This window comes from Ciconia boyciana, chromosome 3 (assembly GCF_034638445.1).
Source record: "Ciconia boyciana chromosome 3, ASM3463844v1, whole genome shotgun sequence".
NCBI lineage: Eukaryota > Metazoa > Chordata > Aves > Ciconiiformes > Ciconiidae > Ciconia > Ciconia boyciana.
In genome coordinates, this window is record NC_132936.1 from 109,696,190 (window position 1) to 109,712,888 (window position 16,699).

Consider the following 16,699-nt stretch of genomic DNA (forward strand, 5'->3'; position numbering starts at 1 on the left):
AGTGCATTGGCTCTGCTCGGGGTTGCGCCATTCACCCTAAGTGGGGAAGAGGCTGGAAAAGGTGTTGCAAGCTGTAACTGATAGGTCTAGGTATTTGCTACACAAGGATGGATCAAGGTCATGATAATTCTTCACATACTCATCTCCAAACAACAGGTTACTTAAATCAGTCAATGTTTGCTCTTCTGTGATTGCGATGGGAAAGCATACACACATCTGTAAAAATGACCTCCTAACAGTGACGTTAGGCTTTGAGGTGTGTCAGTCCAATGGAGGCCATGGGAGTAATTTGCTCTTCTACTGTGGTTAAGCACAAGCGGAAGCTAGTCAGGTAGTAACGAGTGGTTTCATGTGACTTATGAAAGTGTTAGCATCGATTATTTATTGCAAATGATGGATTTGTAATCTAAAAAGATCTCATGATAATGGACATCTCATGACATTCTTTATTAATGGAAGTGGGGAAAAAGCAGAACGAGTTTGAATTGCTTCAGTTTACTGTGGTCTCACCAAGTGGTTGTAAACACATCTTTGTAGGATATTTCATTATCTGAGCTGGAAATAGACTAGACACCGTTACCTGTAAAATCCTCATTACTGGCTTGATGCTACTTGTAATTGTCTTCATTATAACTAGGGAATCAAGTGCCATCTGTAGACTGCACTTCAGGCACAAAATCTCATGGTACTAGTTCTAGAATAAACATGAGTGCCTTATTGATTATATCGTTACCAGGATTAGTGAACTTCAGTGTGTCTAACTTGTTACAGCCATATGGAGAATGAATTTTGAGCCCAACTGCTAAGACCAAAGTTGTACTAATTGTCCAACCCAGCAGCATAAAGCTTTATGTAGAACTTCTGAATGTTAAAACTTAATAAAAATCTTAGTATCTTGCTAATTACATAATCTTGCGGATTTTATCAGCATTAAACTGAATACACAGGAAAACTCCATCACTCTAACCATGGATATTAATCTAGAGGAAGTGGTAAGAATAAGTACACATCTCTCAGGCAGCAGCAAACCTTTTCAGGTTCTTAATTGTTATAAATCAATGAAGATCACTTTGGGTTGGATATGTTATCTATTTAAAAGGAAAAACCTTAAAGAGGCAGAATTGCTAAAGACTGTGGAAATAAAAGGTAAGATTTAACTGTGGTAGAGTCAGCGTAACTCTTGATAAGAGCTCTGGTTACCTTAGAGGAATTAGTAAAACACCAACTAGGAAATAGTTACCTAAATTTAAGAGAAACATTAGCAGCTTAATTAAGCACAAGACACTGATTTTTACAAATGCTTTAGTTTTCACTTTATCCTGTGTTTTGGCTTTGAACCAGCGGCAAGTTAGCACTGGCCCATCATACTGCAGGAGAAATTTAATCAGCACCACTTTCCAACTATTATGCAAACAAATTGGCAAGATAAAATGACAACGTTCTACAAAGCTTGTGCAATTGGTAGTCCCTGGAGCAATCTGCATAAGTGCTCAGTTTCATGTCCCTTGCTGAAGGACACCAAGCTTTTGCAATTTTTTGATTGAATGGACTTTTAATAGTCCAAAATTAAACCTTCAAAAGAGGTGTAAACACATCTGGACGTGATCGTTACACATGATGGGAGTGTTTGAACTGGTATGTGGACTGGATTTGTCTCTGCAGGACAGATCTTCCTGGATGGCCATGTTTATTTCAGGAGAGTGTTCATTGTGTCTCAAAAGCATGTGGGGTAGGGTGAGACTGGGGACTTGCTTCTACCTGAGTTTGTGCATGCCAGATGCTCCTCTGAGGGCAGCTCTGAAGTTGACAGCTGATGTTCTGCTCTAAAAATGCTAGAGCAAATGGACTTACTGGTATGTGGGAAGGTAGAGCTACAACCAACACTACTAGATGATCTCGGGTAACATCTGGACAATGTAATTATTGGGAAAGAGGAGGAATTTGCAGGCAAAAGTGGAGTGAAGAGCTCTAGCTATAATCAGTGATTTCTCTTGTGGTCTGTTGCTGGATCAGCTGGGAGAGTCTGGTGGAAATTTCTGTCTATGTAGACCTGGAAAACTCTTCTTCCCTGCCCACTCTGCCACAGAAGCAGGTGGGAGCTGGAAGTGAAATAATGGGAACGGTCTTAATTGAGCTCTGCAGTATTGCAGTTGCTGCTTTTTAATAATTTAAGAAGGAACCTTGATTTTTCTTATAAGAACCTAGAGTAAATGAAAATCAAACCCATCAATATTGGGTGGAAAGCTGTAATATCAATTTTGTCAAATTAATTTGAAGCAATATTTTGAAGTAATAGAATTAGTTGCATGGTTTAGTCACTTAAAAAGGACCTAGCCCAGCCATTGTAGAAATGGGACTGTGGATTTATTGTCTCTATTCCTGTGCTACTGCTGATTCACTATATGATTTAAGAGTTCCTCTTAGTGTCTCAGCTTTTCCTGTCTGTAGAACTGCAAGTAACCAAATTACAGGGTGTTGTGCAAATGTTAATTAATGTTCATTAGATTATTTTAGCTCTTGGTAACATAGCAACATGAAGTTATTACATGGAAAAATAATAGCATGTAGCCCAGTACTAGCAATGTGCAAAAATGAATTAATATACCTGTTAAAGTTTTTAAAGCATAGATCAAATCAACCTTAAACACCAGGTGAAGTAGACTTAAAGGAATTCTGGTATTTCCTGCAGGCTCTTCTCAAATCATTAATATGCACATTGAAGATGTAAAATTTCAGATTTGAATTATAACTTTAATTCCAAGCCTTTAATAATTGACTTTTGGAGCTTAATTGGAAAGATATGGGATACATAGGGTCAAGTTTATAATTCTCCAGGGGATGTATACCCTACAAAAACCCAAATGAAAATAACAGTTGATGGTTTGTAGAAAAGAGTTTCTGTATGTGGGGTTTTAGGATTTTTCAGTAAGCAGTTCAGTGGACCAAAACTACCCTTTATGGTGCTCTGATAAGATGCTTCCTCTGTGGTGATACCATTCTACAACTTTGTACAGGTAAGCTTTGAAGTCACTGCTGTAGTTGGCTTATGTGCATCAGCAATATCTTGAGTGTAACACTATGAATAAATACACAGAAACATTTTTATTCTCTGTTATTTTGCAGTTCTTTTTGGCATCTTTTCTGCTCTATTGTTTTTTCTTGCAATGTTTTCTTTGGCAAAATGTCAGTATTTTTGTATGTGCTCTTTCATCTGTAAGGTGTAATTTTTGGTCTGTACCTGATAGGTAAATTGGGTTCTAGTCAGATGGTTTTAAGTTTACTGTTCATATTCTATTAATTTCGAGCCACACTAGGAGGATACAACAGGATTATGTTGTGAATGGGACATCTCCTTTGGTTTGCCAATTTATAAACAGTTTCTGGGTAATTATAAACACTTGTATAAACTTTCCAGAATGATGACATTGACAGTGCACCATTGAGTCATTTGAGGCATCCTGTAATATGAATGAGTCAAAGCAGAAATCTAATTTGCTTTGTTTCTGGTATACTCTTTGAAGGATCAGTCTGTGGCATGTGTAGTATCCCATGTGTGACTTCACAGTTCCTCTGCCATGTCTGTTTCCCAGCTAGGTTTTGTCATTGTGGGATTGCATAACTTACTTTGGAAGAGGAATGTGATATTTCCAAATGTTAATTTCTCCTTTCATCTCCAGTTAGGCTCTGGAGCATTTCTCACCTCATTCCAGTGGATCATGAGGTGACACTTCAGTCCTCTGCTTTTCAGCAGCAAGGTAGCTAGCTTAGTTCATTGAGACTCTAGCTCTCCGTCAATATTGGACTTGGGCCATCCTGGCAATCCACATATCTCACACACATTCATTACAACAAAGTGTAGTTGGTTGTGGAGGGTTTGCCATGAGTCAAGCATAGCTTTCATTTCAGGATTCAGTCAATACTAATATTTGCTTGACTAGCAAATAGTTAGCTGGGCGTTATTTAATGTGCCTGAAGATTCTGTAATATTGATAACTGATCCTTATGGTAGTACTATTAATCAAACAATGGGGCAGATCCTGCCCCCCTGCACTATCCTATAGTTCTGGTATCACTTAGATGGTTTAAACAAGGTCAGTGCCTTCCTGTAGGCGCTGCCTTACTCCTCAACAGGATGGGGCCCTTGTTTGAAGGAGCTGGAAATAGGCGTGGCAGACTAAATGATGCCCAAGTAGAGAGACACAGAAGGGAGGTGTCCCAGAATTCTAGCAAGAAGAGATTGTTATGCTCTTTGGACTCCCACTGCACTGGTTTAACTGATGCATCATGTGATATGGGGTGGGACAGAAGGGGAAGCTGTAACTGGTGAAGGAGTTCTTTACTAGAAGAAATTGTCTGGGGCTAGAGAAATCACAGCTAGGTCTAAATTGCTCCTCTCCAAGAATTGCTTGCATATTGGGAAAGTTACAGAGGCTGGGCAAAGCAGGTATGGATGCTTCATTTCAGGGTTTCCTGTCTAATGGAGCAGAGACCTCAGACATGGAGTTCATGAAGCCAAACGTGTGAAAAGGAAGAAGCTCATTTAGGGTCTGCTGCTGTTTTATGCCTGAAAAGCTTGCTCTCATAAAGCTGTTTACTTCTAATAAATAGAGAAATAGTATGAAATACTATGCTGGACTGCAGGCTTTTTTTTCCTTTAGGCTACCAAGAGGGTCTAGGGTGGCAAGGGAACTAAAGTTAACCATTGTTTGTTTGGGAGAGACCATCTGACTTCCTCAGGTGAGAGAGGACAGCAGGTGCCTATTTTCTACCTCTCAAGGGGGGAAAACAAGGCACTCTACTGTCTCTGTTGCTGTTTCTGCTTCTGTCTTTGTCTCTGGAGCTCTCCACCTTGGTTCTGGTCCTGACTTGTTCGGAATGTAGTTCTGATACTTTTGGTAAAGGATGCCAGATAAGAGGTACCACCCAAGGTGAAACATGCCAGTTGCCAAATGGGCTACAACAGCTACTGTAGGTGGTGACTGAATTGCAAAAGTGGGAGTATGTGGTTTTCATCTGCAGGACACTCAGGCTGGAGGAAGCCAGCTGGCTTGATCCTGGAATGCACCAACGTGCTGTGAGAAGGAGAAGCCACTGTTCCACACCAAGGAGCCAGACACTGACCATCCCACTCGGCAGATGGTTGTCTTTTCTGCAACCAAGTCTCCTCTCCATTGAGGTCAGAAATAAGAAGGGAGATGCAGAGGAGCACTACATAGCCAAGGATGGAGGTCCACTGCCTTCACCCTCAAGGAAGCCAAGGGGGGTAATGATTCAAGACTTTGCCCTAATGGGGCCTGGGGTGTTACTCTACCAGATGGGCATACCTGTGGATTCTTCATCCAGGTGATTGTGTTCTCAGCCAGTTTCCTGGATTCCTAAGCTACTTAGGAAATACTACAGGGCTTAGAAAATTAGGATGGAAGTATTCAGGTAAATCTTCCAAGCTGAGCATAGAATTCTAGATGGGAAATGCTTAGCTGTGTCAGAGAAGCTGACTGGGGGCTCTAACTTGTTGGGTTATGGCAAAAAGTACTGTGAGGGTGGCAACAGAACAACTTTAACTGTTTGGGGAGAAAAGCACAGACACAAAGGAGGGCTTAAACCAGTTTTTCTGGATGCCGAAGACTAAGAACCACAGGAAGAAAACAGTAAATTAATCAGAGGATGGGAAATGGGGAAGTGGTGAATAGTTAACATGGTACAGGTCTACATTGCACCAAATGGAAGAAGCTGGTTATGCTTTCTTGGAACTAGGAAGTTATTGGGACTGAAGTTACCAGCTGGGGAGAAAAGTGCCAAAGGTCTGTCAAAATCCTGTATGCGTTAGGGGCACTTTTTTGTTTCAAAAGAGGGTGAAATTGTTCTGGAATATGTACTTAGGTTTTATTTCCTCCATGGAGGAGGAACTAGCTGACAATAAAAGAATGGAAGGTAATTCTGGTGAGTCATGAAACATTCACTGAAGGGAACTCAGTGTCGTAGGAACTGGAGGGAGGGAAAACAGCAGAGTTGGATGTCTGGGTAAGGTATTAAATGTATATACCTGATTACTCAGATATTGATACTCAAGTTTCTAAGTACTTGTTATTTAAATGTGCCAATCAAAGAGATGCTTCTGCAGTCAGTCTTGTTTTTAGAACAATGTATACTTTCTGTCTGTCCACAACAGACCCGAATGCCTGAGATGACACACTTGCTCGCAATGGGTTTTTGGCTTATCTGGGCAGGTTTTAGCTTCTTTTAAACTGCCTTAAGGATCCCCACCAGCAATCAAAAGGGAAAAGAAATTTCTGATGATGAAGTGTGAACAATGAGATGCACCAGCAAAAAAAAACCCCACCACACCTTAGTGAGTGCAAGTTTTGAAAAAGTCACATAGAAGATGTTGCTTTTTTTAGCATGGTCCTTATGAAACACAGCCCAGGAGAAGGAAATAAAAGACATGTCAATCCTGCTGTATGTCAGGAAGGCTGTATGAATGGAGGAGTAAGCCAGCCTTGCAGTAAGCTGCAGAGCAGAAGTAGGCAACTGAGTACAGGACAAATGTAAGGAAGGGAAATATGTCATCATCTTTCTAGGCAAACAACCTGGATCAGAAAGGTAATCAACCTTCTTCGGACAGCATGCTCAGAACTTGCGGCAGCAGTGATCTGCTGAGGAGTGTGATTCTGCAGGCTAGCAAGTAGCAGACGTGGTCTGGAGAGACTGAACCACATGGCATGTGTCCTGAATCAACCTGGATTTTCAGGAATTCATGGTAATCAGTGGAGATCCACAAGATTTAGGGGTAGATATTGTAGTGGCATCCATTCAAAGAACTTCTCTAGGAGAATCACTGTCAAAGCATATTTATGATTATGCTGTTTGGAAACTTTGAAGGAACTTTTGAAGTCACACTTGTGGATGAATCAAAGATAAAGTAGATTCTGAGTAAAAACTTTCGGCTGAAAGGGCTGAGAGTCATGGTCTTAAGGCAGTGATTATGGAGGAGTAAGACTAAAAGCTGAAGGAAATGAGGAATGACAAGAAGGAAACATTAAGATCCATCTGTTCCAGCCTTTCCTTTCTTGCACCCATAAGTTCTGTGGAGCTGGATGGGGAAACCCCAAATATTTAGTCGTAATCATAGATGAGATGTCTGACTGTGTGAACACTGTGACCCCTGCTGGACTTAGTCTATGGACGTATTTGTAGAGACAGTCCCCTGTTGCACTTGGGTACATTCAACTTGTCAGAGTGCAAGACTGCCTGGCTGCAAGAGCCCTGTAAGATCAGTTTCCCTCATGTGGAACTGCTCGGCTCAGGCTGAACGCTGTGCTACCTGAGAGCTGGCATAAGACTCTTAAAATGCAAATTACGATATCAAATAAGTGTCCTTTGATATCTCAGTGGAAAAAAGCTCTAGACCTCTTTTTACATCATAACTCACTTGGTACCTCTTCATCAGAGCATTGTCATATTTTCTGAGAATGTTGCCTGCTTGTGCTTTTCCAAGTATGAGTTTTGCTCTATTAAAGGTGGTGTCATCTGGAGTGATTTCTCCTTTCCCTTGAAGAAAGGGAGTTCCAATGCATTGCCATAACTTGGCAACCAGCTCTTCGTTCTGATGACTCTCACTCTTGTAACTCAAAGATGCTTATTTAAAATAGTGTGTGAGATGTGGGATAAACAGATTAGCAGTTTAATAATTCTGGAGTGTGCAGTGATCTTGAGACATCTTTTATATGAAAAGGCTAGAACAAAAATGCTGCATTTGATCTTGATTTTTTTCATTGGGAGTCAGTGAAGAGGGTTATAAACTCTCACCAAGCAATAGTGACAAGAGTTTGCCTTCTCCAGGCAAGAAAATGAATACCATCAATTGTATGATGATATTTAAATGATTGAATAGTATACATAACTGTAATTAGTCAGTAACAATTGTTTGGAAACTTTTTGCATTGTGGAGAACACTTGCAGAAGTTTATGTTATTAATACATCAAGAATGATTTGCTGGAATGATTTGTGAAGACTTTTTAAAAATAAAAAGCCTACAGCAAAACTCATCTTCTTGACAGAACATAAATTGAAAGGGGGAAGGGAAAAAAAGTTACATGGATTATTTATCGATTATTATTTATCTTGATTGCCAGATTTCAGATCCCTTTCAGCTTTTACAATGGAATAAATAGAATAAACAACTATTTTTGTGTTGTTTTTTTTGTTGAAGTTCAACTTTAGTAATGCTGTATGACAGAATCTCAATGAGTATTTTTTAAAATGTTTTTCTTTTCTTCCAGCCTAGGAGTTCCATATTTTAAATCAAATTTAGCTTATGCTATGTCTGTTTTTCCCAATGTTTTCCATCTTATGTATAAAAAGTAGAAGAGGAAAATCAGCTTGCTGAGGTGTACTCTGGGTGTCCTAATGTAACATGTCTCAATTGCATAAATGGATTTTGTAATCTTTTGCCCTGTTGCTTGCACAATGTGGATTAAGTTAATTATTTATAGCTTGTCAGGGCAGCTGTTGAAGTGTCCTATGCAATGCAGGAGAAGTTGAATCTGATAGGAAGCTATCCTACTGTGCCTTGTGAGTCCAGATAGGGCCAGAAGACTTTTTAACTGACAGATGAAATTTAGAGATCTCTTTTCCAGAGAAACAAATGTATTGTATTTGTCCCCTCAATTTTCCTGTGCTTGTAATTTTTTTTTTAATTGCTTTAAAAGTGTCTCTGTTCTTCCCTTTCTCTAGCTATTGGCATTTTCAGCTTTTGGTGGTTATGTTATCTACACATCTATCTTGTGGCCCTTCTAGAAATAGCGGGTGCTCCCGGCCTGTTCAGTTAAGGGACCATCTCAAGTTGTAAAGAATAGCCCCTAGATGGCATGCCACAGACTGAGATAAGGGCAGGGAGATCCACTAAAGCTCAACATAGTGTATATACTTACTCACCATTATCATTTATATAAGCAGTGGGATGTCTGACTTTTTTGCAGGTCCTCTTTCTTCTTTTAATGTCTGCTTATGAGAGGGTTTGCTGCATTTAAGCTGGTGTCCCCAAAGTCTTAGCCTGGAGGAGCTGTCATCAGTGGATGGTAAGCCATATGCTATTGCTGGGGTCCTGTTCAGGGCTGTGGAGTGACCACAGCAGGGCAGGCAAGAGAATTACCCTGCTGGTGCCCTGCTAGCCATCTCTGCCTGCCCTTGCTGGGCACAGGGCCCAGGCACTGTCTGCCAGGCCCTTGACCTTCCCCGTGGTCCTGCAGCTGACCAGCTCTGGGGCCCGCTCCTTCTTCTCACCCAATAGAGGCCTGCCTTTTGCTAAGTTGCTGCTGAGTCAGGCTTTCACAGATCAGCAGACCCTGACCATGAAAGTTCTTAATTTTTTTTTTTCTTTACTTTATCCTGAACATAGTGTCATCTTTCTGCATCCAAGCTTCCTCTGACGTCAGTGTAGGTAGGGGATCAGGGACAATTATGTTTTTTCTTACAAGAAATGCTGACATGAGCACTGGTCAGGTTAGGAGACCTGAGAAACTTGAAGCGTGGGAAAAATATCTCATAAAATCAAAGATGTCATCAGTGATGCCCCAAAACTGGTGGGTACTCAATTGTATCTATACATATTTTTTATCAGTGGTTTTAATGTAAAAAGCCTTTCTTGTGCTAAAGAGATTTTCCTGAGATACAAGGAAGAGATGTGAATAACTATAAATTAAACCATTCTGTTTATATCTTAGGAGACTGCAACATTACTTGAGTTGAGTGGCTGTACTCACTACAAATCTTTATCCAGATAAGATACAATGGACATCTAGGAGTTGTGATAATAGAATAAACTTTGAACTCTCTAAATTCTCCTGCTCTTGGAAATTCACTGGATTAAGCAACTGTGGAATAAGCTACTCTATAGTTGTTTCTTATTCCAGAAAACAAAACAAAATCCTTCCAGGAAAATTGGTAGTACTTGTGTTGTTCTTCAAGCTTATGTTGCTTTCATGCCTTCCAGGTCAGTGTGGGAAAACAGTCTAGTGTGTTTACTTTTGTTTAAATTGATCTTACTTTGACTGTGCATCCTTTTGCTGGGGCATCAGTGCTGGGAACGGTAAACAAAGTAAAGATATGTACGTGTTATGCTTCAGTCAACAGGGTATAGGTTCTGGGTTCAGATTCTGGTCTCAGTGAAAACAGTGGGTGGTTACTCACTAGGTTGAATTATTCAAAAAGCACTTGATGTTTATTTAACTTCTCTCCCACTGAGTGTAGTGAGAAAGGAGCTCAGCACTGAGTACTTCTGAAAATTTCACCCTTCGTGTCATCACTGTTTGTCCTGCTGTTTGGTCAGGTCATCTAACTTTTCTGTACTGCAATAATTTCTTCGTAAGATGAGAAACTCAAACTAGCTTTTTAATCTGCATAGAAATGAGAAGTGTGATGTGTAAAAAGGCTGGTTTTCTAAGAATGTTCCTTTTAAAAGGGTGATTTTGTGCACTTCAAATAATCTAAAAGGTAGATATAAAATAACTGAATGTCTTTTTTTTGGTCCAAATATTGGTTCTACTCATAGAAAAGTGGGAACTACTCAATGCATGACTCCAAACGATGGATCAAAGTGGGGGTTTGAAGGCCAGCTTGGTTAAGGTCTGCATCTCATAAAGGAAGAGGCAAGTGTAAGAAATGGACCCTGCCTTCAAAGAATAAAGTGTAGCTTCGGGAACAGAGTCTAGTGAAAGCCTGCCTACCATCCCTTTTTGCTGTTTCTAAAGTAGTAATCATCATGTACCTAACTGGCTGCCACTCCTTGATCTTATGAGTGTTCTGCTAGATTGTGGTTCTTCCCATAGTCTGTAGCTGCTTTGTCTAAAGTGGAAGTGGTGGAGCAGAGATTGACTCCATGCTCTGAACTGGCAAAGAAATTAACAGACTGGAGCTTTGTTCTTGATCTTTTTTCACTGTCACAGTAAAAGTGGCTGACAATAATAAACTTCCAGACTGGGGGGATTAAATGTAAAAAGTAAAATCTATGAACACATGCAAATATTAGCTGACCAGTGCAACAGATAAATTCACTAAAAAAAAACTCTGATAAAAAGTTGCTTCTGCCATGCACAGCTGTGATATGGGATGATGTGGTGATGGAAAAAAGACATTAATTCAGATGACCATTGAAGTTCCTTAGGATCTGGGTATTTGATATCAATGGCTTGGCGTTGATGGTGCTATAATCCTGTCAGTTCTTCTTGTGTTATTTCGGCTTTCAGTGCAGGTTACTGTTGGTATTTTTGTGCTTAATGTTCTGTAAGACATGGAATATGCAGCAGGTGGCATGTTACAGGCTACACACTAGTCCCTCCTCAAAGCTATTTCTGCTGCAGTAATTACCATCATAAAAATAATACGAAAAGAACTGGTTCTTTCCTCTGGGCTCTCTTAGCCTATTTTTTTTCTTCAGAGGCTTTTGCTTTAGATTGCAAGCTTTGTGGCACAGAAACGGAAGTCTCTCCCTCTTATTGGAAGTATTCTGTTGTGGTAATAAACCCAGTAATATTATAGGACCACTGCTGTAACTCTCCTGGGACAGAAATGTCAAAGCTTTTATGTATGGAATCAAATTTAGGATTGCAACCATCATAGTCTTCAAGGGAGATGGATTTGAAATTCTGGATTCAACTCCACTGTGTTTTTAATTATACAGAATAGCTTATACTTTGTTCAAGGGAATAAAAGCTTCTTGTGTCATCTTTAATAAAGTGAGTAATGTTGGCTACTCTGACCACTTAAACTTGAGATGCTTTGTCTTGATCTGATTTATTTCCTGGACGGATCACTGAAAAATCGTTGCAAAGAAACTGTGGGTTTACTCAGCAGAAACCAAACAGGTGTGATTGGACATTCCTGTATTTCTAGTAATAGAGATAACAGAGCAGAAAACAACTAGCAGTCTGTTATCAATGTCTACAGTCCCAACCTTGTTAACCATTAGGGCACACTTACCTTGTCCTGCGAAAAGCAGCTTTGAGAATTCCTATATACACACATTTTTATACCTTATCTTACTCTTTCATCATTTTTATCAAGTATGTTTCTAAGCTGTTTGGTTAAAGACCATCTTATCGTCTTAATTTAACAAGGTTGTTAATCATGTTTACATCAAGATACATAAGCAGCGTTCTCCCAAAAGTACAGCTGTATCTGTACTCTAGTTAGGTGTCTGCATTAGTCATGCTGGATATTTTATTGCCCTGTAGTTAATTTGTTGGTAAATATCTCAACCTCATTTTGCCTGCTTGAATTCTGCAAAGTAACCTCCTGCCAACTCATGAAAACTATCAGCTCTATCTTTTTGTATTCAGATATAAAATAGTACATGATACAAAATAACAGTGGGGGGAAACCAGTTTTATTAAAAAAGGAAGCCACTCCAATTCAAAAGGCAGATGAAAACTTTGTTGTATTTGTTGTCAGGTGGTACAAAGGGCAGTCAAGGTAAACGATCAGAAATATTTGGGATCTGTATGTTCATCGTGCAAATATAGGAAGAAGTGTAATGGAGGGAATACATTAATCTCTCTTAACTGGTTTCTGAGTAAATTCTTGAAAAGTGGAGGTAACTTGTTCTTCATGAATTGGAAAGCTTCAGGAGTGGTGAAGGTGTAAGATTTCTGTTCAGTGCCTTTAAGTCTCCATACTTGGGCATAGAGTCTATCACTGAAAGCAGTGAGTCTGACTATGAGGTACTTAAGTTTGAAAATAATCCAGGTAATTAAGAATATCTCTTTTGAGTAGTCAGGGATTCATAGACGTATTTAAGATGTACACCATTTAGGCTTTCTGCATACAGTCAGCTTTCTTCCCTGACCAATCTTAATAAAATAACTTTGAGAGTATGAAGGCTTCTTTATTTCAGGTTGAGACTGTAGGATATCAGGAACATGACTTAAGAAAATCTGTCTTTTTGGACATGAGGTAGGATTGGAGGGGAAACACAGGACTTGAAGTAATTTAAGTTTCAACTTCTGTAGTCTGTTCAAGGCTTATTTTAAAAGCGGTTAATCTTTCTTTCATGCACTGCTTCTCTTGGAAGGGTGTTCTTCAATGTTACTGTTATAATGTTTATGGCTTTTCTAATTTTCACCTTAAATGATTCATGCTCAGTTTATAGCAATTGCCCTTGAGCCAGCACTGTCCATGATTTTCCAGTGGGGCTTTTTCTTTCATGCCTGATGTTTATTGTCTGTTACTATTACTTAGTGGCAAATTATTTAGAATGAGTTTGTTTTGAAGAGAAATCAAGACAGTCTGGGGGATACAAACTGACCATGATGGCTGTAATTTGAGACAACTAGCCTGTTCCAGTGATGATGATGGCATCTGCTCTCCTGCACTATACTGATAACAAAGCTGTTCTGAAATTCTCTGGGGGACTGACTTGCCATACTTGTCCAGTCTACATAAGTCTACTTTTGACAACTGTCAGCCATCTTAATAGTAGAGGCTAGTTGGGAGCTAGAAGGAAATCAGTACAAGGTCTGTTTAGGCAGGGTCTGTGAAGAGAGGCAGTCTTTCTTAGACAAACTTTAGTTGGAGAATGCTCACAAGATTTTGGCATACAAGTCAAATGTTAGGTTGATTCAGGAAGCCTTTTTTGTTAGCAGAAGCAGCTGTGGAGAACTTCATGTCTTTTGAGCAAACTGTCCACCAAAATACTGCATTCTATAAAATGAGAAAGTGATTAGCAGTGAGATACACAGGGCAGCTAGAGGACTTGTGCAGATGCCCAGCCAGGTTTAGGACAGTATATTAAATATAAATTTACATCATATAGGTGGTATCAGATTTTTGACAAGGAGCCATATGCTAGACTGCATCTGCTGTATAGATAAGAGAAAACTAGATTTAATGATCTCCTGAGCAAAATTCATCCATACCTTCACAGGGGCAGAAGAAAACAAGTTAGGCAGACCTCTGTGTAGAGACTCTCCGGTTGAAGAAAAGCAGTGGAATATTAGCCATGTGCTATGCAAACTAGGTATGGGAACTAGCTTTTACTTAGACTGGTCCAGAAGCTCCTACTTGCCTGCTCAGGGATCTTGGAGTATCAGTGTATTATTTGATGCCAGAGAGGAGGTGCTTTAGCAGCTGTTCAGAAGAACGAAGAGCTCTACATGGTTGTTGCAGCTGCCCACCCCCCCCCTTCCCTCCTTGAAACACCTACTGGAGACGATGCTTCCACCTGTGACAAAGACAGCAGCCAGTCTCTGCAAGGGGACCCTGCTTCTTTCTGGGGCATCCTGGGACAGAGTTATAAGGACTAAATGCAAAAGATAGTCCTAGAATATCAGCAGGTGAAGAGAAAGAAAGGCCAAGAAGAAAGATTAAAATACCTTACTGTTTTTATTGAGTTAGGTTATCAGGACAGGTGTCTGAAGTTTCTCTCTCATGATATCCTGGAAGCAAGTAAAAGACAACTGATAGGTGTCAAGTTAGCTGCTGCTGAAGATAATGCTGCTGAAGACAAGGAACACATATTTAAAAGCTTGCTTGAAAAGAAGTTGCTTTTCAGGTCAGATATCTGAAACATCCTTTGTTTGGTCCACTGAAACTAGGTTATGAAAGAAAAACTGCAAATGAACTGAAACAAAAGTCTTGCTTTGCTAATTGTTCTGAAGACTCGTGACAACCAGTACTTCTCAACAGAAGGCAGAATTAACTATGTTCATTTCTTCTTGCTGTCAGAGGAAGCCAGGTGGTAGGACTAGGAAAAGAACTATAATTAAACTCCACCCATCTTCAAATGCAGGTGAAGAGATTGTAATTCATGAAATGAATCCATACAATTAGACAATATTCATACAATTATAAGCTGAACACTGAATGATTAGTGATTCATGAATAATGAGCTAGTATCCACTTACAAACCTCAATGAGGATATCCAATTTCTATTTGCTTTGTGACCATGATCTTTTTCAAACCTATATCTGTAACCAGAAAGGAATTTAGACACTTTGTAAGAAAGTGCATGAAACTTATGATTTTTTTTTACCCTGAGAAATGTCTTTGAAAAAATAAGCAATACCTTACTTTCATACTCATGTGGCAATTTTATGTAGTTTTTTGTTATTGCAAAGTAGTAAGTTTACTGCCTGTATTAGGATCCTGAAAAGATTGCATTTCTTTAATATCTTTTGTGAGACTTTGCCAATAAAGTATGAATGTTCCTATCCAGTCAGATAAAAAGTCTACTTATTTCAGGAGCCTGTCTTCAAGAGTGGTCAATAAGTGATGCCAAGGGAGAACAGACATCCTCAGGCAACACTCTCTGCCTTCACACTCACAGTCTGTAATCAATACAGTGTGATTTATTTTTTTTTAAACTTAGACAGAGAACACTCACAACAAAGCAACACAATCACTAGTAGTTTATGCTCTGAAAAGGAATCTTTAAGAAGTAAGAGATATGGTGTGTAAAGCCCTAACTAACCTGGTATGCCCTCATAGCTGACCCTAATTTTGGCCGGCAGAGAGCTCTTGAGATCCCTGAAAAGAGTGCCAGTGCATGCTCCCAGAAAGGATATCTGTGCCAACTGAAGAGGGATCTCCAGATCTAAAGCGAACAAGTTATTTCCACTTCAGCTGAAAGATGCTGTCCACATGTTTTGGCAACAGTGAATACTTTATATAAATTTGTAGAAGTAGTCCAGCTATTGGAGAGGGTCAGCAGGCACACAGAGTTAATGTGAAAACACTGGAAGCTTGATACGTAGGATACTGCATTAAAGCACTGACTTGGGACTTTGTTTTCTTTACTACCTGCTTAACCAAACTGCCCCTCTTAAATCCCTCTACGGAATCCTCTTTGGAGCTGCCTGTACTTTCTTCCCTCCCATTTCCCGCAATAGGAACATGAGAACAAATCAACAAACCTTCTCACCTTTGTTTGTTTTAAACTTTTTCCTTTATTACCTCTGGCATTGGTTTGTTGTTGTACTTTCATGCATTTACCTAATTCTGGTGGTAAACTTCTTAGGCAGGAATGGTGTTTCTGTAAATTTCACTGTTTTGAGCTACGCATGTGATCATCTGCAGAACAGATTATCATTATGATTGCAACAGCCAGATCTGCAGGATTAACCAGTCAGAATGAGAAAAGCCAGCTGCTTTTTTTTTTTTATTGTTGACTAGTATCAACTGCTTTCTGAGCTCTTTAATAAGTGAGTGCGACTGCAGGGAATTTTGAACTTTTAAAACATACCTATCTCTGAGTTATGAATGGGCAAAGGGATGATTTCTAAAATGGGAAACCTGATAGACTTTAATTGTCCGGTAAGTCAGAATACCTTGTCTCATAACCAATTTGTGTTCGATTGACAAAAGTTTTTCTTTTTGGCTCACTTAAGGGAGTCTATACTAATGGAAATGTTCTTATGGTATAGAAGTTTATTGAGGGTTTGGGTTTGGGCTTTTTCCCACTTTTTTCTCTGTCATTTGTGGTAATCCTCTGTTCTGTTTAGGGTGGGATTTCCAAAAACGTTTAAGAGACTTCAGTAGCACAAGCTGTCATTCTCCAGAGTTATTTAGAGGATTTGGAAAATTCCTGTTCTAGGTGTCTTGGTTCTCTGCCTGTGAAATGGGTATAGTAATAGACTATCCCATCAGGGTGGTGAGAGAATGAATGAATGTGGTATTGTATGATCAGTGATACTGTTGAGATGAGG